General features: G+C 49.2%; 1 long non-coding RNA gene across 4 annotated transcripts in view; it reads right to left on the bottom strand.

Annotated features, from left to right (window-relative positions):
* Window positions 1-25,642, bottom strand: part of LOC109547669 (uncharacterized) — a 337,191-nt gene that overhangs the window by 240,057 nt on the left and 71,492 nt on the right. For all 4 annotated transcript variants that reach the window (XR_012328995.1, XR_012328993.1, XR_012328994.1 and 1 more), the window contains exon 2: window positions 18,751-18,888. This is a non-coding gene — a long non-coding RNA (uncharacterized lncRNA). The remainder of the gene's footprint in view (window positions 1-18,750; window positions 18,889-25,642) is intronic.

Here is a 25,642-nt window from a genome sequence, read left to right on the forward strand (position 1 = left end):
GGGGAAGAGGCCAAGAAGCTGGGGAAACTGGTTATTTCTGTTGTCAGAATGGCCCCAGCAATAAATCACCATTAATAATACGGCCATCTATCAAAGAAGAGCTCTGGCTGCCAAGGCCTTTGAAGTGGCAGCACCTATACTTTCCCACCTATAAAAGGTACCTTTGTGTGTCTGTCACGCTGGGAGCCGACGAGAGTGAGACGCCGAGGAGTTCAGACCTTCCCCACACGCCTCACAGCAGCCAACCCACCACGCTCCCCACCTGGCGCGCCCGCGGGCCGGCCTGTCTCCACTCACTCGGCCCCAGGCCGCCAGGTCTCCAGCCGCCAGCAGATCTGCGAGACAGGGGTGTGGAGTGCAGGGAAGGGCTTCCAGCCTCCCGGGTGACTGAGGAGTGACACCTGCCACCATCCCCTCAGCACTAACCCCCAGGAAGGCAAGCCTGGGTGGGTCTGAGGGCGAGACAGTGTCTCCAAGGGACGGACCCTGTCAGAGCCACTGGGGAACGTCCCCGGGGCGCCCGCCCAGACATAACTGGATGAGGCTCTGAATGGGGGGAGTGGTCATGGACTCTGCGTCTTCAACGCAAGCCCCTCAAGGAGATTTTCAAGCACACAAAAGTCTGTAGGGGCTGCACCAATTTACATTCCCGCCAACAGCATACTTGGGTTCCCTTTTCTCCACATCTTTACCAAGATTTGTTATTTATGGTCTTTTTGATGATAGCAGCCTCTATGGAAAACGGTAGGGAGGGTCCTCAAAAAGCTAAAAATAGAACTACCATATGACCCAGCAATTCCACCCCTGGGTATATATCCAAAGAAAATGAAAACACTAATTCGAAAAGATACATGCATCCCAATGTTCACAGCAGCACTATTTACCATAGCCAAGACGTGGAAGCAACCCAAGTGCCCATCACCAGATGAATGGATAAAAAAGATGTGGTATATATACACAGTGGAATACTACTCAGCCATAAAAAAGAATGAAATTTGCAACCGTGTGGACAGACCTGGAGGATATTATGCTTAGCGAATTAAGTCAGCTAGAGAAAGGCAAATATGTATATAATATCCCTTATATGTGGAAACTACAAAATAAAATAAACATATGAATATAACAAAACAGAAACAGACTCACAGATCTAGAGAATAAACCAGTGAGGAGAGGGGTGGTGGGAGGGGCAATGTAGGGGCAGGGGAGTAAGAGGCACAAACTACTACGTATAAAATAAATAAGCTACAAGACTATCTTGCAAGGGACAGGAATACAGTCAATATGGTAACTTTTCAAAGAGTTTAATCTATAAAAATATTGAATCACTATGCTGTACACCAGAAACTAATATAATATTGGAAATCAACTATGCTTCTATTTTAAAAAAACACACACACAAAAGTCTGAGAAGCAGCGCCGGCCCTTGGTCCCGTCCAGGAACCTGGGCGCCAGGAGGTGGCAGCCGTTGCTGCTCCTCAGGCCTCAGGAGCAGGGCTGTGTGCAAACCAAGTTAGTCAGCTCTGGCTGCCGTAACCTGGAACCACAGACGGAGCGGCCTCAACAACTGAAGTGTATTTTCTCACAGTTCCGGGGGCTAGAAGTCCAGGGTCCCAGGGTCAGCAGGGTTGTTTCTGAGGTCTCCTTCCTTGGCTTGTAGATGGCCGTCTTCTTCCTGTGTCTTCCCATGGTCTTCCCTGTGTGCCTGTCTGTGTCCAAATGCCCTCCTCTTATTAGGGCCCACCCTAATGACCTTATTTTAACTTAATGGCCCCTTAAGACCCCCATCTCTAAATACAGTTGCATTCTGAGGCACTGGAGGTAGGACTTCAACATACGAATTTGGGGGACACAATCCAGACCTTAACAGCTCCCTAAAGCCCAGCCAAGGGTTGAGCTCCCGAGATGTAACAAAGGCCCCGAAAGTCACCCAAGCCGCTGGCGACATCTGCAACTAGGAGGAATCTGAGTTAATAGAACCCAGCCTTCTCATGGCCCACTTCACCTCGCAGGGGGTTTGTCCCTAGGCTTCCACAGACCCTGCGTGCCCGCGTCCTGTCCAAGGGGGCAAGGTCCTCCTTGGTTCTGCCTCCCAGAGTGAGATGTTTTCAGTGTGACCTGGACCAAGATCCCAAGGCACCTCTAAAAGGCGACACCTGCCGAGCACATACCAGGTCCCCAGCGCCGCGCCGAGGACCGATACGGTTCCATCCGTACAATTAGCTATGAGGAAAGTACATCAGGAAACTGCGAGAGGATTTGCCCAAGGTCAGCAGTTATCGAGAGCCCAGCCTGGCCTGGAACCCAAGTCTCTGGGACACCTGATCCCCTGTCTCCGTCCCCTTTGCTTCTCGGCCTCCTCTTTACACGCGCAGGTGCTGAACGGTCAACACTGGAGCTGCCACGACCATCGCCTTTTTTTTTTTTTATTTAACACCTTTATTGGGGTATAATTGCTTTACAATGGTGTGTTAGTTTCTCCTTTATAACTTTGAGAGCCTGCCGAGCGGCTAGGCGTTAAGGACTCGCCTTTAACGTTTTATAGGGGACTTAAAGTTACTTTTATCTGTGCGGCATTTTCCCAAAATCGTGGCCATATACGTTTACATGTTTTATACAAGCACCTCTATGGTTTATCGACAGCAACATTTGTGTGCATTTGTCTTGTCAACTGGCTCAGGCTTGAGGCCCTGGAAGCCAGGCCAGACTCCAGGGTTTCTGGGCTGATGGCTTTCCTTCTGCCACTAGTCCCTTCCCTTCTCTGGCCTCATTTTCCTCAGGGCAAGGGGGGTGGCGGGGGTGGGTGGTAAATGAAAGGCTCAAGCTAAGTTGTTTCTACAACCTTTTCTTTCCCTGGCACTTGGGATTCTTAGGGAAACCCTGACGAGGAAAGAAAACGGTGAGTTTTGCCTGAACAGTCCTGTGCCCTTTCCAGGAGAGCTAAAATCTCAGCCCCAAAGCCGCCAGTGTCCTGAGGCAAACAGAGGACCGTCGAGGCCTCCTATACATCCAGACGGAAAGTTCCACACCCACCATCACTGTCCAGGGAGGGGGCACCAGCTGCTCTCCACCCGACCGTTTCTGAGATCCTCCAGTTTCATTTCATTTTCTCCTCCAGCCTCAAGTTCCTCGTGGGTGTCAGTCACACGGCCCCTGGGGTGCCTGCGAAACCCACAGGCACCGCCCCCACGAATGCTAGAGAAGGGTGAGGAGGGGTTCCCTAGACCTTTCTCGATGTTTCGAATCCTGACAGATGATTCCTGCGGCCTTGATGTTCTGCTCCTGACGGGGAGCTAGGCGCCGGTTTCGTGGTCTGGTTTCCTGAGGAGCCCGAGCTGTGGGCTGAGAGCAAGCTCTTCATCCTCCTGGGCCTTGGCCTCTTCTATAAAATGAGGGGCTTGGGTCTAAGGGTTCTGTCTCCCCCTCCCCGCAGCTGCCCACCTGTGAAGGCGCCCACAAAGCATCTCTCAACCACACAGGTGAAGGCACACAGCGCCCCTCGTGTGCACTCACACTCACACACACAGGGGGTCCCCTCCCGCCCCCCTCCCGCTCACCCCCGCTCACAGGCCCTGCTTTCTCTCTCCCCCAAACAAGCCCGTCTCCAGAAGCAGCTCCCAGGAAAGGACGGCCCAGCGGGGGCTCCGAGAGGACAGCTTCTTGGCAGAGACGGAAGTGGGCGGAGTGGATCGAATTTTTTCCTTTGAGGCCCAAAGGGCTGTCAACCCTCTTCAGCTGCCCCGGGGGCCTGACAGCCACCAGAATTTACGACCTGGACAGCTTTGATCCAGGCCTCTGAAAAACATCAGGAACAGCTCGGCTCTAAGCCCCGGAGAAGGAGGTTTATGGACAGGAATGCAGCCTCCTAGAGAAAGAGAGCCCCAGGGAGGCAGTGCCTGGGGCAGGTGGAGCCTTGAAGTCCCCCCTTGCCATCTGGGGAGAGGGCACAGGGGCCTGGGCCTCAAACCACCTGTGACACTGTTCAGAGGGATGGGAAGTTGCCGTCAAAACTAAACCGGGAAGAGGCGACACTCTGGCCCAGACCCCTGAAATTCCCTCACACTTGCTCACCTGTTCTTCCAAACACGTTGCCCGAGTTACTCTAAACAGAGACCAGAGAGAGTGCCAGATAAGACAGGAGCTGAGAGAGGCACGTCCACCCAGCAGGCCCCTGGGTTCTGTTCTTGTTGATGATACTGTTGTTCTTAGCGATGATGGGTGCGGCAAATCGCTGGATTAGGTTTCATCCCTGTCTCCTTGCAGAAAGGACAGCAGGCAGGACAACGTCCAAGCAGCCACAGAACCCCCGCGGCCCTTTCCCTCGCCCTCAACGTGGCCCTTCGGGAGGGCAGCGAATCGTGCACCCTCGGGGAACATCCTCAGCTTTGCCCATTGGCGAAGATATCCCCGAAATAGAGCCACATCCAGGACGAAGGAGGAGCCCAAGAGTGTCGTCCGGACGCTGCCTCTGATTGGTTGCCTCAAATTTCCATTCTCAGCCACTTCCCTAAAACTGCTCACTTTGGGAAAGCAGGCTCAGCTGTGGAGAGCCACAGAAGGGTCGTTAGGAAGCCAGCCAAACAGGTGTGGTCTCTGCCCTCTGGGGTCCACAGTGTGGTACAGACGTCAGGAGACAAGTGTCTTAAGAGACACCCCCCAGAAACAGGCAGCTATTCACGGGCCCAGCGAGCCTGTCTGCGGCCACGCGGGCAGGAATAGACACGTGTGCGCTGAGCACCAAACTGGGTCTAATGACCCTGGCCTGTCTCGCAGGGTCATCTTGAGAAATAATAGCTGATGTCAGACCATGAGCCGGAGCAGCTGTCCTGCATTTGCACTCAACAAGAGGAAGGGACCCTTCAGTTACAGCGGGAGGGATTAAGGTTAAACATTAAGAACAGCTTCCTGGAGAGGAGGGTTGTGAAACACTGTAATGTGTTACCCAGGGCCTGCCATAGACATGCCTTCTTCAAGGAGGCTTGAAAGAAGCAGGAGGTTGGGGACCTCGCCAGGTCATCTCATCCATCCTGCTGAAGGCGAGGACTTAGACTCCAAACCCACCAGGCAGGGCCCCTCGGACACAGGATAACCTCGATGGCTCCTTCCAATCAGAAATGTGATTTTGAAAATCTCCCCACACCCTACAAATTGAGAAGAGAATCCAGAGCCATCTTGAGACTACCCTTCGGGGCCTACTTTCAGGCCTTCGTTTAGCAGTAGTCAGCATTAACAACAGAGTAGGAAGCAGAGTGGTTTCCAGATGCTGTGGAGACCGAGACAGAAATGTATCAACCAGCACCGAGAGAAAGCCCCGCACCCCCAGGGACAGAGAAATCATAAGATCATAACCTTTGATTGCCAGAGGGAACCATCCACCCATTTTACAGATGGGGAAACTAAGGCCCACCTAGACATGGGCAGTTACTTTGAATCAGAGCCGGGACTGGAAGACCCTGGTGCGGAGCCTGGCTTTACCACTAACCAGCTGTGTGACCTCCAGCAAGTCACTTAACTCCTCTGGTCCTTGGCAGCCTCGTCTCCAACATAAGAATATTATAAATGTTAAACCTAATACGTAGGACAACGTCACCAATTCTAGAACTCAATAGATCTAAACATTAGAACTTACTATTGTTATTCTCAGTCTGTGAACCTTTCTGTTAAGTCTGCCTGCCTTGATTGGAAGTGATTCTTCTAAATTTTCAGATGAGCAGAAAAATAAAATGTTTGGTCTCTAAGATCAGGGAAGATATGTAATTAGCCTTAGACATCTTCCCATCCCAGTCCATTCATTTTCCAGGTGAGAAGATGGAGGGGTGTCCAAGGGCACTCAGAGAACGACAGGAGGGAACATGGGAGAGGGGATGCAGAGGGGAAGCTTTCTGCTCCTTCAGTGCCGGGGGGTGGGAGCCAGTCCACTCCCTGGCCCTGGGGATGGTTTTCAAACACATGAACTTGAAATCTCAAGTTGTTCTTTAGAAGTTGCCCCTTCCATAGCCCCCAGTTACCGGATCCTGAGGTTGGTACCCAGAGGGTCCCGGAAAGCCTTGACTAACCTGATGAATCCGACGTGGTCGCTGGCACCAGAGTAGGCGGGGTTTGTCCAATGGTTTGTCCAATTGGCTTTCCCAGCCCTGCCCTCCGTAGCCTCCTGCCTCGTCCCGTCTCCAGCCCGCTCCCCAACACACTCTCCCTCCATCTCTAAAATCAATCCCCACCCGAGAAAAGAGCAATGGAAGGCACACAAAGACACTTGGTGAGCACCTCTTGCTCGCAAACCTCTATGTGAGTAAATATTACCTGATTTGACTTCCCCCCACCCCGCCCCGTCCCACCATCCTGCAAGGTAGTTATCATTACCCACCTTTGAAGGTAAGGAAACCGAGGGTCAGAATGGTTGGCCATGCTGACCTCATCACACAAGGAGTGAAAGTGGCAGGTCGGGGGATTAAGCCCCAGTCTCTGCATTCTGAAGCCGGCCCTCCTCTCCTGGGGCAGCCGACCCAGTCCAGCCCTGGGGCTCCACTCGGAGTCCTCTTCCTGAAGGCTTCCAGCATCACTTACCAGTTCTGATGCCCCAGTCTTCACCTTGTCCCCGGGCCTGAGTCCCCTTCTTGGTGAAGTCCCCGGGGACTGGCAGAGCCCCCTCCCTGTTCCTCAGGCTCTGGAACAGACATCCTTCTGTCCCTTTCCTACCTGGGCTTCCAAACATCCAGATTCTCTGTCACTATGAGCTTCCTGCTTTGGGAGAGGGTCTGTCCCCTCTCTCTGTTACATGGGTGACTACCCTGTCTGTCACCGCATCCTTCGGGTTATAAGATGCGCCTGCAGAAAGGGACTCCTCCCAGGACCTGCTGTCGGACTTTGCCCCAGATGCCCCTCAGCCGTGCCTGGACTAAGATGTTGCAACCAAGCCTCCTGGCAATGCCCCAGGAGACAGGACCACAGCAGCAGCGTGGGCAGGAGAACAGACCCTGGAGTCAGACTGACTAGCTGGGAACTCTTGGGCAAGCTTCTTATCTATGCCTCAGTTTCCCCAGCTATAAAATGGAAATATGAGGACCTACCTCATGGTACTCAGTAATTAAATGAGTTAATAGGCGTAAGCAATTAGAACAGAGCCTGGCACGTGGTTAGTACAACGTACATGTAATTAAGTGAAAGTAAATGCCTATCCCCTTCAGTTTGAAAATCACACTCCCAGGCTTGGGGGATCTCAGGGTTGGAAGGATACATCTCCTGCCCAGCACAAGAGTGCTTACAACCACAGCACCCAAGGGTGAGCGTCAGGCTCTGGAATACCTCTAAGGATGGGGAGCTCACTACCTTACAGCAGCCTATCCCAGTGTTAGACCTTTTTTTTTTTAATTGAAGTATAGTTGATTTACAATCTTTCAGGTATACAGCAAAGTGTTTCAGTTATATATATATATTATTTTTTCAGATTCTTTCCCATTATAGATTATTACAAGTTGCTGAATGTAGTTCCCTGTGCTATACAGTAGGTCCTTGTTGTTTATCTACTTTATATACAGTAGTGTATATCTGTAAATTTTGTTTTGTTTTGTTTTTACCCTGAGTTAAAAGCAGCCTCCCTGGAGCTTCCACCTCCTGGCCTGAGCCCCAAGCCTGTTTCTGCCCACATGACAGCCCCACGTTCCCTCCTCACCCCTGCTCCGGGCACCCTCAGCTGTGCACCGTGATTTACGGGCGGTTTCCACGCTGACAGTGAATGCAAACCAGCCTGGCACATTCTCACCTGCTTCCCGCACCTTCCCTCCCCCAAAGCCCCCAGCCTGGCATTCCAGCACACACGCCGGTGCTGACAGCTCTGAGGGCAGCTCAGCTGGGCTGGGCATGTCCAGAGCCAGTGGCTGGTGCCCAGGGACACAGCCGAGATTGTGGGGCCCGAGCAAAGCCTCCAAGCCCAGGTCCAAAGACAAGGAAGGGAGAAGATCTTCCAGAATCTGCCTTAACACAGGCGGAATAAACAGGTGGGGGTACCTGGGAGGCACCAAGAAGACTCTTGCTTTTTTTAAGGTCTTGTGCTTTGGGGTTAAGCCTTGCCCTCTTCCTCTTAACCTTTATTCAATGTAAAAATTGATGTTTATTGTTAAAAATTTATTATATAAAGCCTGTGATCCTTTGATGAAAATGAAACTGACATTTGTGGTGGGTAAATGACAGAATAAAGTGCCTAGGAAGAGAGAATATTCTGGAAAATGGAGGAAAGAGCAAACCCCCTCCACCTCTCAACTTGCCTGGAATGATCGAAAAGGTGAAGATAAATAATATTTATTTTAGGGCCTACCATGTGCTAGGCATTGCCCTTCACCATTGACCTAAATGAATATATTTAATCCTTCTAACAACACTATGAGGTAGACGCCCCTTCCACTTACAAATAAGGACATCAAGACTCAGAGAAGTCAAGCAGACTGCCCAAAGTCACACAGCTAATAAGCGGCTGAGTCAGAACTCAAACTCAAGTCTGGCTCTGTGCTAAGCCCTTTCCACTTTCCACTGTGTGATCAGACCCCACAGCCCCCTCAGCGTCACCCAAGCCCTGAGAGCTTCCACATCACGTTGAACGAAGTCTCTCTCTCTCTCTCTGTCACACACACACACTCATATACATATGTACATATGTACACACACAAATACACACCCGCACACATAGCCTCAGGCTCACAGAGGCTGCCCAGCACAGGGCCCTGGAGCCAGGACGTTGCAACCAGACCCCCTGGTTCCATTCCCGGCTCAGCCTCCCTGGGGCTTGTGACCTCTTTGAGCTGCAGCTTCCCCATCTGTAAAATGAGGACAACTGCAGTTACCTCTCTGGGTTTGGGGGATGATGAAACGAGTCACTCTGTGAACAGTGAGTGAGTGAGTGCCACACACATATGTGTGCAGCATTGAGTCCTGATAGTACAGGAGGGGCCAGGCTGGGGGCAATCCACATCTCTGAGTCCCCATCTCAAAACAGGGGGGCTGCTTCCAGATGAGGCCTCACAGCTTCTCCAAACCAAGCATCCCGGGATGAAGCCTTAAGTGCTTCTCTCTGGGGCAGAAACGCCTCTAGCAGGAGCCCCAGAGGCCAGCTGGCTCCAGGTGTCACTGGGGGACATAGGGACTTCTTCCCAGCTCTTTTAGAAAGAAAGCTTGAGCTAAAGGTTCTGAGTGCCCAGTGTCCAGCCTAGAACGAGGTGACGTCTGGGAAGCCACCGCAGAGGCTCTGGAGCCGAGAGGGCCTAGCCTCCACATGCCTGAAGGGCCCTGGCAGCCCACACGCTGATGGCCCTGGGGGTGTGCGTGAGGACAGGACACCCCCAGTGAAACTGCTCAGGGGGCCATCTGCTCTGCCTTCTCACCCAGAGACAGGACCCAGGGGGTCAAGCGAAGACATCTGCCCTGCGGGGAAGTAAGCAAGGTCCTGTGAACTCCTCCCCCGCAAAGGACACAGCCCTCCTGGGCACCCCACGCCCAGGGCCGCCTGAGCCGCTGCTCCTTCACACGTGACCGCTCCCCCGCTCAGAACCAGGAAACCACATTTATACTGGGGTCTTCTCTCACTCTACCATTAGGCTGGGAAGAGGCAAAGAGGCCCTGCAAGTGTTGGATTTTCCCTCTTTTTAGACATTTTGGGACCCACTGATTCCTGATTTCCATCCCGCTGTGGAAAGGGACTGACAACTTATATGTCCAACTCGGTGCAGCTCAGCAGAGGTTCCCCCTGCGCACATGCCAGGAACTAGGTCTCTAGGGAGAGACAGAGATGAACGAGACACAGCCCCTGCCCCCGAAGAGTTTAGAATCTAGTTAAGGAAACAGAGTAAACAAATGACTCCAACACAAAGGAGAGGCGATCATTGCTGGATGAAAGACCAAAACAAAATGCCGCAGAAGCCCAAGAAAGGGACCTGTGGCAGGAAGACTTTGCTTTCTAGAAAGTGATATCATATGACGTCATATGATATCACTGAGATGTGGAATCTAAAATATGACACAAGTGAACATATCTACGAAACAGAAACAGACTCACAGACATAGAGAACAGACTTGTGGTTGCCTGGGTGGAGGAGGGCATGGCTTGAGAGTTTGGGGTTAGCAGATGCAAACTATTATATACAGGATGGATAAACCACAAGGTCCTACTGTAGAGCACAGGGACACATATTCAGTAACCTGTGATAAACCATAATGGAAAAGAATATGAAAAAGAATATATATATGTATAACTGAATCACTTTGCTGTTCAGCAGGAATGAAGCCAACAATGTAAGTCAACTATACTTCAGTAACATAAATTTTTTTAAAAAACAAGGTGATCTGGCAAGATTCCTCAAAAGCCTTAAAAAAATGTTCGTAATCTTTGATCCAGACATTTCCACTTCTAAGGATCTATTTTGAGGACATGATCAGAGGTGTGCGTGAAGATTTACGGGCAAAGACATATTTATGTTACTTATGAGAGAAAAATGGGGCACAAAGCAAGTGTATAATAATCACATTATGGGTGAGAGGATGCAGAGGGGCAAGTGTTCAGGCAGAGAGAAGAGCATGTGCAGAGACATTGTGGCAACTCCGAGGACTGAGAGAGAGAGAGGGAGAGAGAAGAAGAAGGAGGAGGAGGAGGAGGAGAAGGAGGAGGGGGAGGAGGGGAGGGGAGGGGAGGGGAGGGGAGGGGAGGGGGAGGAGAAGGAGAAGGAGAAGAAGGAGGAGGGGGAGGTCAAACCTTGTGGATCTCAGACGGCGGTGAGGATCCCAGACTGCTCTCACTCACTCACCCTAAGGGCAGTGGGAAGGAAGCCTTTGCCGTATTTTGCAAGGAGGGTAGCCTCTGGCCGCACCGTGGCAACTGCCTGCCGTGTGCAGGCGCCAGTCTAAGCGCTGCATGGATTCACTTACTTAATCTGTACCGCTTTGTGAGACAGGGAAGTGAGACTCAGCGAAGTGAAGTAACTTGCCTAAGGTTGCACAGCAGTAAGAGGCAGAGCCAGACAGTCTGGGCCAAAGAAGTTAGTTGCTGGGCTAAGGGTGGAGGGAGGGGAGAGCATGATGTGGGCAGACCAGTTCAGAGCCATTGTTAGGAGCCATGATTAGCAGGACCCGGCGAGAGGTGAGGGTGCCGCGGGCAGTGGTGGGGAGAGAAAGGGCAAGAGTAACTCCGAGGCCCCTAGCTAGCACCTCCCTGATTTGGGGGAAACCAGGAGAGTGTTAAGTACATATGCATGGCTATTACATATGTACACGCACACAGACATATATGCCATATGGCCTATTAGGCAGAGAGAGAGTGGAAAGAAATACAACAGGATGGTAACAGTAGCCGTCTTTAAGTAGTAGGCTGAGGAGTTATTTTTGTATTTCTTTTTTACACACCTGCACGTTTTGTAAACTTCTTACACTAGGTGTACATTATTTCCATAATCCAAGTAAAATTTGTGAGGCCTCCAGACATGCAAGGAGCCGTGGGCAGCGCTGCCTGGGCGTGCAGAGGCCCCCAGGCACTGTCTGTGGCACGCGCTTGGTGAGAGACAAGCAGCCTTCTGCAAGCCTCCCAGCTGCGGCTGCCCCTGTGCTCCTCCAAGGCCGCCCACAGCCTGAGGTCAGCCCAGCTCCACTCCGAGCCTCAGGGTGGACATTGGAGGTGGAGTCCTCAACAGGAATTCCAGACCAGGCTGAGAGGTCCTGGCTTCCTGCGGAGGAGCCCATAACACAGGTCCAGTGGGAAGTAAAAGCAACCTCACAGTGGCGGGATGGGGAACAGATCCTCCCGAGGTCCCCACGGCAGGTGGCAGTGGGGTCTCCCACTGGGCTCTGCGTGTCCTGCCAACCCCCCTGCGCTTCCTCTGCAGGTCTGGGGCCACATCCCAGCTTCCCTGCCGTCTGGATGTAGCCAGAGGTAAGTCCCAGAGAAGATGGCTGGGAAGCAAGAAACAGGCCATTCCTCTAACTCTGTCCTCTTGAGAGCAGGATTGGGGTTCAGAGGGCAGCGTCTACAGCAAAGACTCGAAAAGGCCCGGAGAACCCCAGCCGAGCGGTCAGGAGCTTGGGTGGGCTCAGCTGAGGGTGCAACCGGGAGGCACCCTCCTTATTCCCCAGGGAAGCAAAGTGAGCTCCCATGAAACCGGTCGGTAGGAAAGTGCTAAGGAAATAGGGGCGGGGGGACCCCAGGAAGAAGTGTCCGTCTGCCTGGCAGGGGCTTCTCCAGGACACAGCTGCCTCTGCTGCATTTGGACAGGCCACTTCCAGTTTCTGGAAAAAGCCACAGCAGCTTCAGGAGTCAGCACACCCCAGTTCACATCCAGGCTCTGTTACCACTTTTGAAGAGTTACCATGTTAAAGACCTAAATGTAAGACTGGATACTATAAAACTCCTAAGGAGAACATAGGCGGAATGCTCTTTGACATAAGTCACAGCAATATTTTTTGCATCCGTCTCCTAAAGCAAAGGAAACAAAAGCAAAAATAAACAAATGGGACCTAATCAAACTTCAAAACTTTTGCACAACAAAGGAAACCATTGACAAAACAAAAAGTCAACCTACTGAATGGGAGAAAATATTTGAAAATGATATGATATGACCAGTAAGGGATTAATATCCAATATATATAACCAGCTCATACAACTCAATGTCAAAGAAAAGAAAGAAGAACTGAATAGATGTTTTTCCAAATAGGAAATGCAGGTGGCCAACAGGCACATGAGAAGATGTTTAACATCACTAATCGTCAGGGAAATGCAAATCAAAACCACAATGAGATGTTACCTCACACCTGTCAGAATGGCTGTCATCAAAAGAACACAAATAACAAATGTTGGTGAAGATGTGGAGAAAAGGGAATTCTCGTACACTGTTGATGGGAATGTAAATTGGTGTAGCCACTGTGGAAGACAGTATGCAGGTTCCTCAAAAAACGAAAATTAGAACTATCATATGACCCAGCAATTCCACGCTTGGGTATATATCCAAAGAAAACAAAAGTACTAATTCAAAAAGATACAAGCACCCCAATGTTCACAGCAGCATGATTTACAATAGCTAAGACATGGAAGCAAACTATGTGTCCATCAACAGATGAATGGATAAAGATGTGGTACATATATGTACAATGGAATATTACTCAGCCGTAAAAAAGAATGAAATTTTGCCATTTGCAGCAACATGGATGGACTTGTAGGGTAGAAAGAAAAATACTGTATGCTATCACTTATATGTGGAATCTAAAAAGTAAAACAAACTAGTGAATATAGCAAAGAATGAATAGACTCACAGATATAGACAACAAAGTAGTGGTTACCAGTGGGGAGAGGGAAGGGGGAGGGGCAATATAGGGGTAGGGTATTAAGAGGTACAAACTACTACGTATAAAATAACCTATAAAGATATATTGTACAACATGGGGAATATAGCCAATATCTTATAATAACTATAAATGGAGTGTAACCTTTAAAAATTGTGAATCACTATATTGTACACTTGTAACTTATATAATATGTACAACTATATTTCAATAAAAATAAACAATTTTTTTTTGCGGTACGCGGGACTCTCACTGTTGTGGCCTCTCCCAGTTGCGGAGCACAGGCTCCGGACGCGCAGGCCCAGCGGCCATGGCTCACGGGCCCAGCCGCTCCGTGGCATGTGGGATCTTCCCGGACCGGGGCAGGAACCCGTGTCCCCTGCATTGGCAGGTGGACTCTCAACCACTGCACCACCAGGGAAGCCCTAAACAAAACTTTTAAAATTGAAAAGTTAAATGGTTACCATGGCATGTCTTAAACTTATACAGTGCGGTACGTCAATTATATCTCAGTAAAACTGGAAGGAAAAAAGTGGTTATGACGGCAGTGGACTCACGGGGCTCTTGGGAGACCACAGATTGGGAATGGGAGCCACTGTGCCCAACACACGGATCCACACAGCAAAGGGCTGCCTCTGTAGGAGTCTGTTGCAGGATAACGCTGTCCAGGTGCTGTTCCAGTGACCAAAGGACACATACACACACACACACACACACACACACACCCGTACACATCGGTGTCAACAGTCACATTTATGAAGGCATAAAGCTAAGCATAACCACCTAAAACACACAAATGTGTGCACAGCCTGTTTACATTCTTGTAGTCACATTTAATTCATAATCATAAGTTAGGACAATATGCAAATTACAAAGTGCTTTTTACCTGACCCTTATTATCTCATTTGATTATCAAAACTTATGGCGAGAGGTAGGTAAGTTAATTGTTATCATCCAGTTTTCACAGATGATAAAACTGAGCTAAGAGTCTCCCAAAGACACACAGTAAATGACAGCAGTAGATTTAAACCCGGTTCCAAGCTGTACGCTCTTCCACTCTGCCACACAAGCTCCCATGACATATATACACCCTTATCTCCTAATCGGCAAATCGAAGTTTCTTAGCCGCCAAAAAGAAGACTTGGAATCAGCCCATCAGGTGAGAGTCAAATAGGACAGAGAAGCTGATAGTCTAATAGAGAAGGCTCCCTCCGCCATCAAGCAAAAACAAGCAGCCCCTCAATCTACCCTTCTTACTTCCCAGCCTGTACCTGGCATGTTCTTTCCACCCAGGACACCATCCCCAGACTCTCTCTAATCAAAAATCAAAGCCCAGCTCAAGTCCCACCTCCTCCGAGGAGCTCCCCTCCTCCAACACTCCCACCACCACCACGCTGCACACACACACACACACACACACACATCTTTCTCGTTTCTCTCATGTCCCATTATAGAGTCGGGTCCTCACTGCTTGGCACATGTGGCTCTGGAATTGTTTTCTGTGTTTCAAGTATGAGAGCAAGGGCTCTGCGCTCAGCCAGCCATGGGTTTGAGTGAGCCCCATCTCCCCCTTCCTAGCTGTGTGGCCCTGGATAAGTTGCTTAACGTCTCTGGGCCTCATTCTCCTTGCTATCGAAGGGGGATAATGACAGGACAAACCTCATACTTATGAGAGCTAAATGTAAAACACGTGCCTGACACAGAGCAAAAGCCCAATAAATGGGACCTAGGAATACAGTTTGAGTTTTCCAGCAAGTGTCCACGGAGTTTTGGACACATTCTTTTAGGAACCCCCTAAAGGGTCCAGCACAGGGCTGGGCACAGCCAAGTCATCAGTTGGCTAGGAAAGATGAGCCCCCAGCCAGCTGTGGGCGCTAACCTGTCTGGCCTCAGTTCTCTGATCTGCGGGGCTCGGCGTCTTCCCTGACCCAGAGCACAGAGCGGTGACAAACTGCACTCTCGACAGCACAGATGGTCCCCAACTTATGACGGTTCGACTTACGATTTTTCAACTTTACGATGGTGTGAAGGCGGTACGCATTCGGTAGAAACCATACTTCCAATTTTGAATTTTGAGCTTTTCCCAGGCTAGCGATCTGTGGCACGATGCTCTCGTGATGCTGGGCAGGGCACCCAGCCACAGCTCCTCGTCAGCCCTGCTCTCAGGGAGTGGGGGAAACAGCAGATGCGATTACCACCATTCTGCACCCAGACAACCATTGGCTGTTTTCCACTTTCAGCACAGTATTCAATCAATTACAGGAGAGATTCACACTTGATGATAAAATAAGCTTGGTGTCAGAGGATTTTGCCCAACCGTAGGCTAACGGAAATGTTCTGAGCCTATTTAAGGTTGGCTAGACACAAATATGCTGTCTGGTAGGTTTGGTCTACTATATGTATTTTCATCTTATGATATTTTCAACTTCGGATGGATCTATTGGGAAATAACTGCATCATGAGCTGAGGAAGATCTGCATTCATGAAGGGGGGTGGCTGAGTGAGCCAGGGGTTATTTGGACCTGGGTCTGGACCCTGGCTCCACCTTGAGCAACAGGAACGTCCTCTCTGAGCTCCAGCAATAAAGTAAGGGTGACAAGAGTAACTTCCCAGCACTGTTACAACACCTCACGGGCGTCACGCACGCAGAACTCCTGGCACGTGACAAACAAACGTGCAATAAAGTCATTGGTGGTGGACATTGTCGTCATTTCCATTATTATTGTTACTAGTAATCCCTAGCGTGAAGGATAAAGGAGGTACAGAGAATTCAAGCCACAGCTGCTGGGACAGAAATGATTTAGGAAACCGTAATTTGAAAAGATATATGCACCCCAATGGTCATTGTAGCACTATTTACAATAGCCAAGACATGGAAGCAACCTGAATGTCCATCAACAGAGGAATGGATAAAGAAGATGTGGTACGTACATAAAATGGAATATTACTCAGCCATAAAAAAGAATGAAATAATGCCATTTGCAGCAACATGGATAGACCTAGAGATTGTCATACTGAGTGGCGTAAGTCAGACAGAGAGAGACAAATATCATACGATATCGCTTATGCGTGGAATCTAAAAAAAAAGGGTACAAATGAACTTATCTACAAAACAGAAAGAGAGTTACAGATGTAGAAAACAAACTTACAGTTACTGGGGGTAAGGGGGCATGAGGGATAAATTGGGAGACTGGGATTGACATATATACACTACTATATATAAAATAGATAACTGATAAGGACCTACTGTATAGCACAGAGAACTCTACTCAATACTCTGTAATGACCTGTATGGGAAAAGCATCTAAAAAAACAGACTGGATATATGTATATGTATAACTGATTCACTTTGCTGTCCACCTGAAACTAACACAACATTGTAAATCAACTATACTCCAATAAAGGAAAGAAAGAAAGAAAGAAAAAGAAAGAAAGAAAGAACGAACTTAGGAGAATTGCCTCTGACAGAGTGAATAGTAAAAATTTGAGAGCTTGTGTATTACATGAACCCCAGGATCTCCTTTCTCTCTAATACTCAGTGTCAGTGGATCAAACCACACGCCTTTCCCAGGCCCCCATCCCGCAAGGTACGGAAAGAAGCTAAACACATACTTGTCCTCTGCTGTGGGAAGATCCTCGGTGCCACCTGGGTTGTCCGGTCAAGGCCCCCGGGCAGGCAAGGCACACACCCAGGGCGGCACCTGTGAGGCACGGTCCCCTCTGGGGCTGAAATCACAGGCTCCCTGCCCCTGGGGAGCCCCTGCCTGCCCAAGGCCCATCTCCAAAGTGCAGAACTGCAGGCAGCCAGACTGTCCCAGGCTTGTCCCCCAGCCGGGAGGCCCAGGTCACCACTGTGACCCTCTGCGGGGCGGGGCGGGGCGGGGCAGGAGGGGCCTAGGTGAAGGAGGAAACGTCTCTCGGGGACCAGGAGAGGAGTCGGGCATGAAGCAACGAGCGCTCCCAATGAGCAATGGGCACTCCCAACTCCCAGAGCGGCTCTGCCCCGCCCGGCCTCCCTTGAGGCCGCTGCAGCCAACTTCAGCCGGGCCACTTGCCAACCGTCAAGTGTTGCCTTTAGGGGAACTCAGCAGCTTTCAAGGTGCTGACCTTCCTGCCAGTGTTTGCTGATGAATACCTGTCACAGGCGTGAGTACCAATGACAGCCCCGAGTGAGTGGCATTAAGGGGACACCTGCATTAGTGACATGCCTTTTGAAGGTCAACGATGCCTATGTAAGTACCTGAGGGGAAGGTGAGGGTGGGAGGCACCAGCCACCCTGCAGTCCAAGCCGGGGGCTCCATGACTTGTACTAACACTCTCCCCAGGCATCCCTGTAATTGAAGGAACTCAGAGACTTTCTCTCCCTCACCCTGGAGCAGAGGGTGACAGAGAAAGACACATTTGTCTCAAGCCGGCCCTGCTCACCTCTGCTGGGAAGCTGAGCTCCCTCTGTGCTCACAGGAGGGGGCGGAGTGGGAGTTGTTGATGCCGGATGAGAAGATTTGGAGGGGAGGCGACGGGGACAGCACATTTCCAGTGAAAATACAGGGGCTCGGGAGAGGGAAAGCCTTGACAGAGTGTTCCCGATGACAGCACACCCTGGATGGGCCAGGCGTCGGCCTAAAAGTCGGGAGGAATGTATACAAAGATAGCTGCTCCATTTCAAGAAAATGGAACAGGTGTCCCAGGGAAAAAGAAAGTCCCGATGCTGTTTTTTTTTTTTTTTTTTTTTTTTTTTTGCAGTACGTGGGCCTCTCACTGTTGTGGCCCCTCCCGTTGCAGAGCACAGGCTCCGGACGCGCAGGCTCAGCGGCCACGGCTCACGGGCCCAGCCGCTCCGCAACATGTGGGATCTTCCCGGACCGGGGCACGAACCCGCGTCCCCTGCATCGGCAGGCGGACTCTCAACCACTGCGCGTCCGGAGGGAAGCCCCGGAAGCCCCCCGACGCTGATTTCTAAGAGGTCAGTGCACGTGATACATGGTGGGTGGTGGTATTATTATAAAAAGATGTCGGGGGTAAACCACAGGCCTCCCCACAGATGCGATGGCCAGACGGAAAGGCTGGCAGGATTTTGACCTCACTTGTTCTCTGTGTCCCAGGATCCGCACAAAGCTCCGCTAAGGGGCCCAGACACCAAGTGCTTCCATCAGCAAAACAGAGACGGAGAAACGGCAACACAGCACCGCCCAGAGCTTACGGACCACGCTGGGTCTCCCACCAGGGCAAGTTTATGACTCACCCCACATTTTCCACCTCCCATCTTCCTGCGGGCCTGCGACTCACCTCAAGAAGCCATTTTCCAGTTGAGGAAAACTGAGACCCCAGTCACTGAGCTTAGCTCGAAGCAGAAACCAGGGGTGGCTATAATGGTAACGGGTAGCATTTATTACCGGAGCCTGGCGCTAGATACACGCTAAGGTTATTAATTCATGCAATCCTCACCTTATTATAATCTCCACTTTATAGATGAAAAAACGCGGAGGGACTTCCCTGGCGGTCCGGTGGTTAAGACTCGCTGCTTCCACCGCAGGGGCGGTGGGTTGGATCTCTGGTCCCGGAAGTTCCGCATGCCGCGTGGTGCTGCCAAAAAAAAAAAAAAAAACTCAGAGAAATTGATGGAATTGCCCAAAGTCACACAGCCAGTTAAGGGGTGGGGACAACCTTCACACCTGTCCATTTGGACCCAAGGGCGGTTTTTAACTGCTATGACTGGGGCATGGCCAGGATCAGGGCTCTATGGCTGGGTGGGAGGGACTGAGCCCCCAGGGAAGCCTGCAGGAGCTGACAGAGAGCCCGGGTCTCTTCTGAGACCAGCTCCCTTCCTCTCAGAAGAGAGAGGTTCCCAAGGTCTGGCAGGGAGGAAAGCCTCGGTGTTTAACCCTGTACTGGTCCAGAGACAGGTTCCCGGCGTCGGGAGGGCAATGAGAGAAGAGAAATCAAAGCCACAAAACTTCCCTGTTGGGCTTCCCTGGTGGCGCAGTGGTAGAGAGTCCGCCTGCCGATGCAGGGGACGTGGGTTCGTGCCCCGGTCCGGGAAGATCCCACATGCCGCGGAGTGGCTGGGCCCGTGAGCCAGTGAGAAGCCCGCGTACCGCAAAAAAAAAAAAACTTCCCTGCCACCTAAGGCAGGTAAAGGGGAGGAAACGAGGCCAGCAGCCATGTACCGCTCGATCCATATTTCACAGGAAAGATGATAGCAAGTGGACATGTCACTCCCCAAAACCAGAAACTCAAAGCAATTTTAGATGAACTTTCAGAATGATGAAGGAGACGACCGTGTTCGTGTTATACACCAGATAAATCACACCAAAATGCTAGCTGTAATTCCCAAAAGTACACAGAGAATTGATTTTACTATGACGCTTATCATGATGAAAGGGTCCACCCCTGCAAGGACCCTTCTTAAGTGGCTCCAGCTTAACCCCTGCCCCGCCAGGTCCAGCTCATCTGCTCCCTGAGCCCCAGCGTGCAAAGCTGCCCCCTGATTCCAGGCTGCAGCCTGGCGCTGCCCTTGGGCCCCGCCAACGTGGGTCACCAGCAGCTTCCAAAACCCTGGGTGAGCCCAGCACCAGCGGACGTCTGAGGTCAACTGAGCTCCTCTCTGAACTAGGAAACAGCCTCACTGGCTGTGTCTGTCCGAGTCTGAGTGAAGGGAGAAAGGAACTGGTGTTTTTCACGTTTACCTGCTTAATCTGCACAATTACCTGTGCGCTGGGTGTTATGACTTTACTCCCTTTATCAGATGGATTAACTGAGGCTCAGAGAGGCCAACTTACCCAGAGATTTGGATATAGGTCTTAGTAACTCCCAACTGGATTCTCTTCCCACCACGTCCTGCTGGCATCTGGGCAGCTAAGATGCTACCCCCAACCCTGGGCCAGAATTTCATTCATTCATTCAGGGCTCAGCAAGTATTATTGAGTATCTATAGGTACCAGGCACTGGGTTGGGGATACAGTTGAGAATAGGACTCTGTTTCTGCCTCGTGGACCTAACTTGACACAAATGAATGAAAGTAAATGAATTACAAGCAGTGAAAGAGTGCTTTGAAGGATATGCATGGCGCTGTCCCACTTTAAAAGGGAGCTGCCTGGGTCAGGAAGGGCAGAGGAGGCTTCCCTGAGGAGGTGACCGCAACTGAGAGCCCAAGGATGGGATGGTGCCAACCAGGCAGAAGGATAACTGCACAGTGGGGACCAGGGTCTGGAGGCAGGTGTAGCCAGAGTGGAAGAGGAGGTGAGAGAAGCAGCTGTCGAAGGAGGCCAGAGGGATGGGAGGGCTGAACCAGCAAATCAAGGAGCTTTTCTCCATCCACAGGAAGCCATGGAAAGCCATTGCAAGGATTAAGCAGGGGAGGCTGGGACAGGATCAGATTTGTGTTTCCAAAGCTCACTCCAGTGCCGATTCGAGGACCAGGCTGAGCTTAGGCAGCCTGGAGGCTGAGCTTGTTTCCAGATTGGCGCCCAAGAAGGCATAAGGCATGATGTATCCTTACAGGCGTATTTGCATCCTACCAACTGGAGGTCAGAATTATACTGCTCACCATCAAAGGCTGCTATCAGACTTCAAGAACAAAGACTGGATAGAACAAGTTCTATAAAATAAGCTATAAAAATCAACTCAGGACAAAATCAAAGAGTGTTGCTGGAAAGAAAAATAGATGACGTTTCAGAGTTAATGTCATAAACATCTTTAGCTCTGTATTGCCATCTGTTTTTACACTTCTAACTTCAGAGCTAAGATCACTTCAGCCATGTCGTTCAAGAGTTTCTTCTGGTTTGGTTGTTTGGTTCTGGGGATATGTCTTTTGTTTTCTAAATGCAGCTGGTCCAATCCCGGTTCTGCCTCTTACTGCTTTGTGATCTTGGGCAAAAGCCTTGACTTTGAACTTCAGTCTTTCCTCTGACTTTACAATATTATGATCCTATGACACACAGAGACTCTATAAGAGTCAGATGGTGAAGGCTTCTCAAAGTCAAGCTGTGGGAATTTACGGTCAGACATACTCCAGAGAACAAATAACAGGAAAGCTCTCTAGCCCCCAAGCCCCCTAAAAACAAGTCTGCTGGGCTCCAGGAGTCTGGCTGAGAGCAAAAGACATACTTTTAAATCAATAACCATGATAACGTGCCCCACGGTTTCAAAGATTAGGAGTAATGGGGGCAGTGATCAGAATGCAATCATCTTAAAATTATCAAAGGACAAAAAAGCAGGACTCGGGCTTCCCTGGTGGCGCAGTGGTTGAGAGTCCGCCTGCCAATGCAAGGGACAAGGGTTCGTGCCCCGGTCCGGGAAGATCCCACATGCCGTGGAGCGGCTGGGCCCGTGAGCCATGGCCGCTGAGCCTGCGCGTCCGGAACCTGTGCTCCGCAACGGGAGAGGCCACAACAGTTAGAGGCCCACGTACCGCAAAAAAAAAAAAAAAAAAAAAAAAAAAAAAAAAAAAAACAGAACTCAAGTAATTACCTCCCAATAAGTTTCTTCTCTCTTGAATTCTCCAAGTTACAAGGTAAACACTTAATGAATTAAACTAGAAAGTAGAGAGATTTTAGAAATGTCATTCCGCTGCCCAAACAAGTTTATAGGAGGACAATTAACAGTGAGCGTGGTATAACTTAGCAAAACCTAGATACAAGCTCCTACCGGATGCCTTTAAACCAGCAATTTTCAAACTTAAGTAGTAAAGGATAAGAACACATTTAAAGGGAAAAAAAAAAAAAATCGCACCAATCCCCATGGGGTTGACTTAAGTTACTTTACCATAAATTTAATATATACAAACACTGACTGAGGTATAAATCCTATGCTTCTAGCTCTTATGCACATATAAAATAAAAACAAATTTATGGAATAAATACAATTAAAACTACCAAACCAATAAAATTCAAATTAACAACATTAACTTACTATGATGGACAATGATGCCTTGTGGAGCTAGGTCTGGTGCTGGGCTCACCAGAAAGATATCATTGTTCTAGGCTTCACCTCCACTGTCAGCTCGATTCTTTGGACTTTAACATGATGGACCATTATCTAATCCAGAGGTCATCAAACATTTTCTATAAAAGACCAGATTGTAAATATTTTTGGCTTTGCAGACCATATGGGCTCTGTCACAAACTACTAACTCTATCGTTGCAGCATGAAATCACCCGTAGACAACGGTTAATGGATGGACCTGGCTGTGTGCCAATAAAACTTTATTTACGAAAACAGGTGCTGGGCAGGATTTGGCCCAAGGGCCAGAGTTTGCTGACTCCTGATTTCATCCATCATCTTTATTATGTCATCATTTGGCCTTTTGCCTTTTAACAATGACTTTCACTCAACTATTGATTTATTATTTTTATGGACCAGTCAATCCAATAATTCATTCCAAATTTCAACCTTGAAAAAAATTAAACGGAACATGTAATTCTTGCCTATTTACAACTCAATCAGTGGTAAAAAGTTGATATGAAAAAAAGGCAGGATCTGAGTAATGCACCTTCTAAAGGGGGTTCTGGGTGCCTGTGGTCCCCTGGACCATGTGTCAGTTCCGTCCTTTTATTTCTTTTCTCTATTTGAACTACAGATTACACATCCAACAGTGATATCCTTCTACCTTAATTGGACATGAGCATATCATTTAAGATTGTCAGCCTCTGCTGTTTTCTCTTTATTTTACCGTTCGGTCATTCAAACAAAAAACAATCATTGAGCATTTACAAATGTCAGGCACTGTTCTGAGCACTTGAGATCTTAAGTGCGGAAAACAGACCCAGAAACCCAGCCTTCACAGATCTTACATTCAGATTGGGGAATGAGTGGCAGAGACAGACAATAAAAATTAGTCTATTAATACATAAATGGTGCCGTTTGAATGAAATGAAATGAAGGTCTATGTTCAATAATGAAAGAAACCAGCATCTTCATCTTAGAAAATGATCCCCAATTATGAAAGAACACCCCAAAGAGAAGTGTTCTGTGTCTACCCTGTACAAGGATTCAGCGACCGCAAACAGGGAAGGTTTGCTCTGTTTTGTACTAGGACAGGTCATCCTAACAGGAGCCAGGCTTGCTCACCAGCCCATCAGGAGCTACCATGCTGTCACATCCGGGGCTCCTTAGGTGCCAAAGCGGTCAAAGCACAAAGGCTCCAGAACTGAAACGGGGCGGCACTATTTAGTGCTTGCAGGTGACCTAAGGTATTGCTGGTGTCGTTGGTTAGGTAGTCTCACCTCCTTCACAGCCCCTCAAAGATGGCCTGGACATGAGGAAGTGGACTTTGGAAGGCCTCGCCGGGTCCTGGCTCTGCCACTGGTGACTGTGGACCGGTCAGCCACCCTGTTTGAGTCTCGGTTTCCCCATCTATAATTCTGGAATGACAGAAGTGCCTTTCCTGTCTCCCTCAAAATTCTTCAGAAAATCAAATGAGATAAGTTATGAAAGAGTTTTGAAAATGAATCTGCTGAGAGCTGGCTTGGCCCCAGAAAAAAAGTTGGGGGGCCCCAGAGAGGGGAGATCTGTATTGATAAGTAACATGGGCCCAGGCCCCTCCAACTCACTGGGCCCTGCTTTTGTGCACCGGGTCCTTACTTTTGTTCAGCCCTGTGTACAGGCAATCTATCAATGTCATGTAACCCGGTTATTACAACTGGTATGATGATGATGATGATGATGATATCAGTGTGTTGGAAGAACTACTAAAAGTCTCCATTTCTAGAATGTTCACACAGTTGAATCCCCTTTACAAAGGAGAGACCCTTATCTCTATTCACCTTCATGAACATAATTAGCTAGCAAGCCTAAAGATTTTTTCCTCTTTTATTTTTTCTGGCGAAACCTTTTATAGACTGACAATATACATTATTCCTATTATCTTTTGCTTTAATCAGTTTCAAAAAACTATCCCCCAAGCCCCATTTCTATTGCATTTTCCTCCAGACCTTGGAGAAGAAAAAAAAGCAAAGCAAAATAAAACTCCCTGGTCTGCAGACTGTATTTCTGCAGGGTCATGGAGAAGAATATGAATGAATATTCGGATTTACTGAATACGAACAGGAGGGAGGACATCTTTCCTAAAAGCTCTCAAACGTCTGTACAAACACTTTTATCCCATCCAATCCCTACTGTGTGAAAGCACAGAATCAGGACAGACACAGAATCATCACTTCCTAAGCCCTGATTGTATGCATCGCACTGTCCTACATACATTAATATCAACCTGGGTATTTACTGAATTTCTACTGGGGGAAAATCATTCTACAATGTACACCCATCTAAACACAAACACGTATGGTTCTCTCTCTCCTTCTGTACCTTTCTCTCTCCAACTGTCTCTCTCTGCCCCATATCCTCTGACCACAGACCGGTTGTCCTCAATCAAAGGCCGCCCAGAATCATACCTCATAAGCGCCCAGGGCAATAGCCTGAGGTTTACAAAGACTAATAATAATGTGGTTCCCAAGAGGAATAAAGCATCTTCCATCCTCGCTCCCCACCTCCCAGCCACCAGGCACCCCACTCCCAGGAGGCAAACACAATCAGACGAACTCCAAGAAAACCAGCCCCCAAGATGACAACATTTTCAATTCACAGTCTGGTTTTTTTTTTTTCTTTAATATGTGTGTTTTGTGCTTTTCCCTTTGTCAAAAGAGCACAAGCCTTTCATTTTGCCTTTTATTTGTCTTGCTGCCGGGACTGTGAAAATGTATTGGCCTTTCAGTTAGTGATTACACATCATCACATACCCAGTTTATAACACCATGCCCCAAAGAACAGATGTAATAAAGCAAGGGCAGGAAGTAGCAACCTGATAAAACAGAGCTGCCGACTCAAAGGTCTTTGCATGCGTGCAGGACAGAAAACAGTGCCGACAAAAGGCCTGGGAACCTGTATTTTGCGAACGACTGCAGATGTTATGGACACAGCCCCCGTGGGTGGGTGGAATGGGGAATAGAGAAAGTATAAGACACACACACAGTGAACAGACTGGTGGTCGCCAAGGGGGAGGGGGAGGGATGTATTGGGAGTTTGGGGTTAGTAGATGCAAACTATTACATGTAGAACGGATGGACAACAAGGTCCTAACGTACAGCACAGGGAACTGTATTCAGTGTACTAGGATAAACCATAATGGGAAACACTATAAAAAAGAATATAGGCATATGTATAACTGAGTCACTTTGCTGTACAGCAGAAATAAACACAACATTGTAAATCAACTATACTTCAGTTACAAAAAGAAAAAAGTGTGAGACCAAATTTCCTGGCCCAAAGTCTTCTATGCTCATCTGATCCAACCCAGAACAGATCCGCGACCAGCCCCCTAAAGTCAAGGAACCCTTGGCTG

This window comes from Tursiops truncatus, chromosome 21 (genome assembly GCF_011762595.2).
Source record: "Tursiops truncatus isolate mTurTru1 chromosome 21, mTurTru1.mat.Y, whole genome shotgun sequence".
In the NCBI taxonomy this organism is placed as follows: domain Eukaryota; kingdom Metazoa; phylum Chordata; class Mammalia; order Artiodactyla; family Delphinidae; genus Tursiops; species Tursiops truncatus.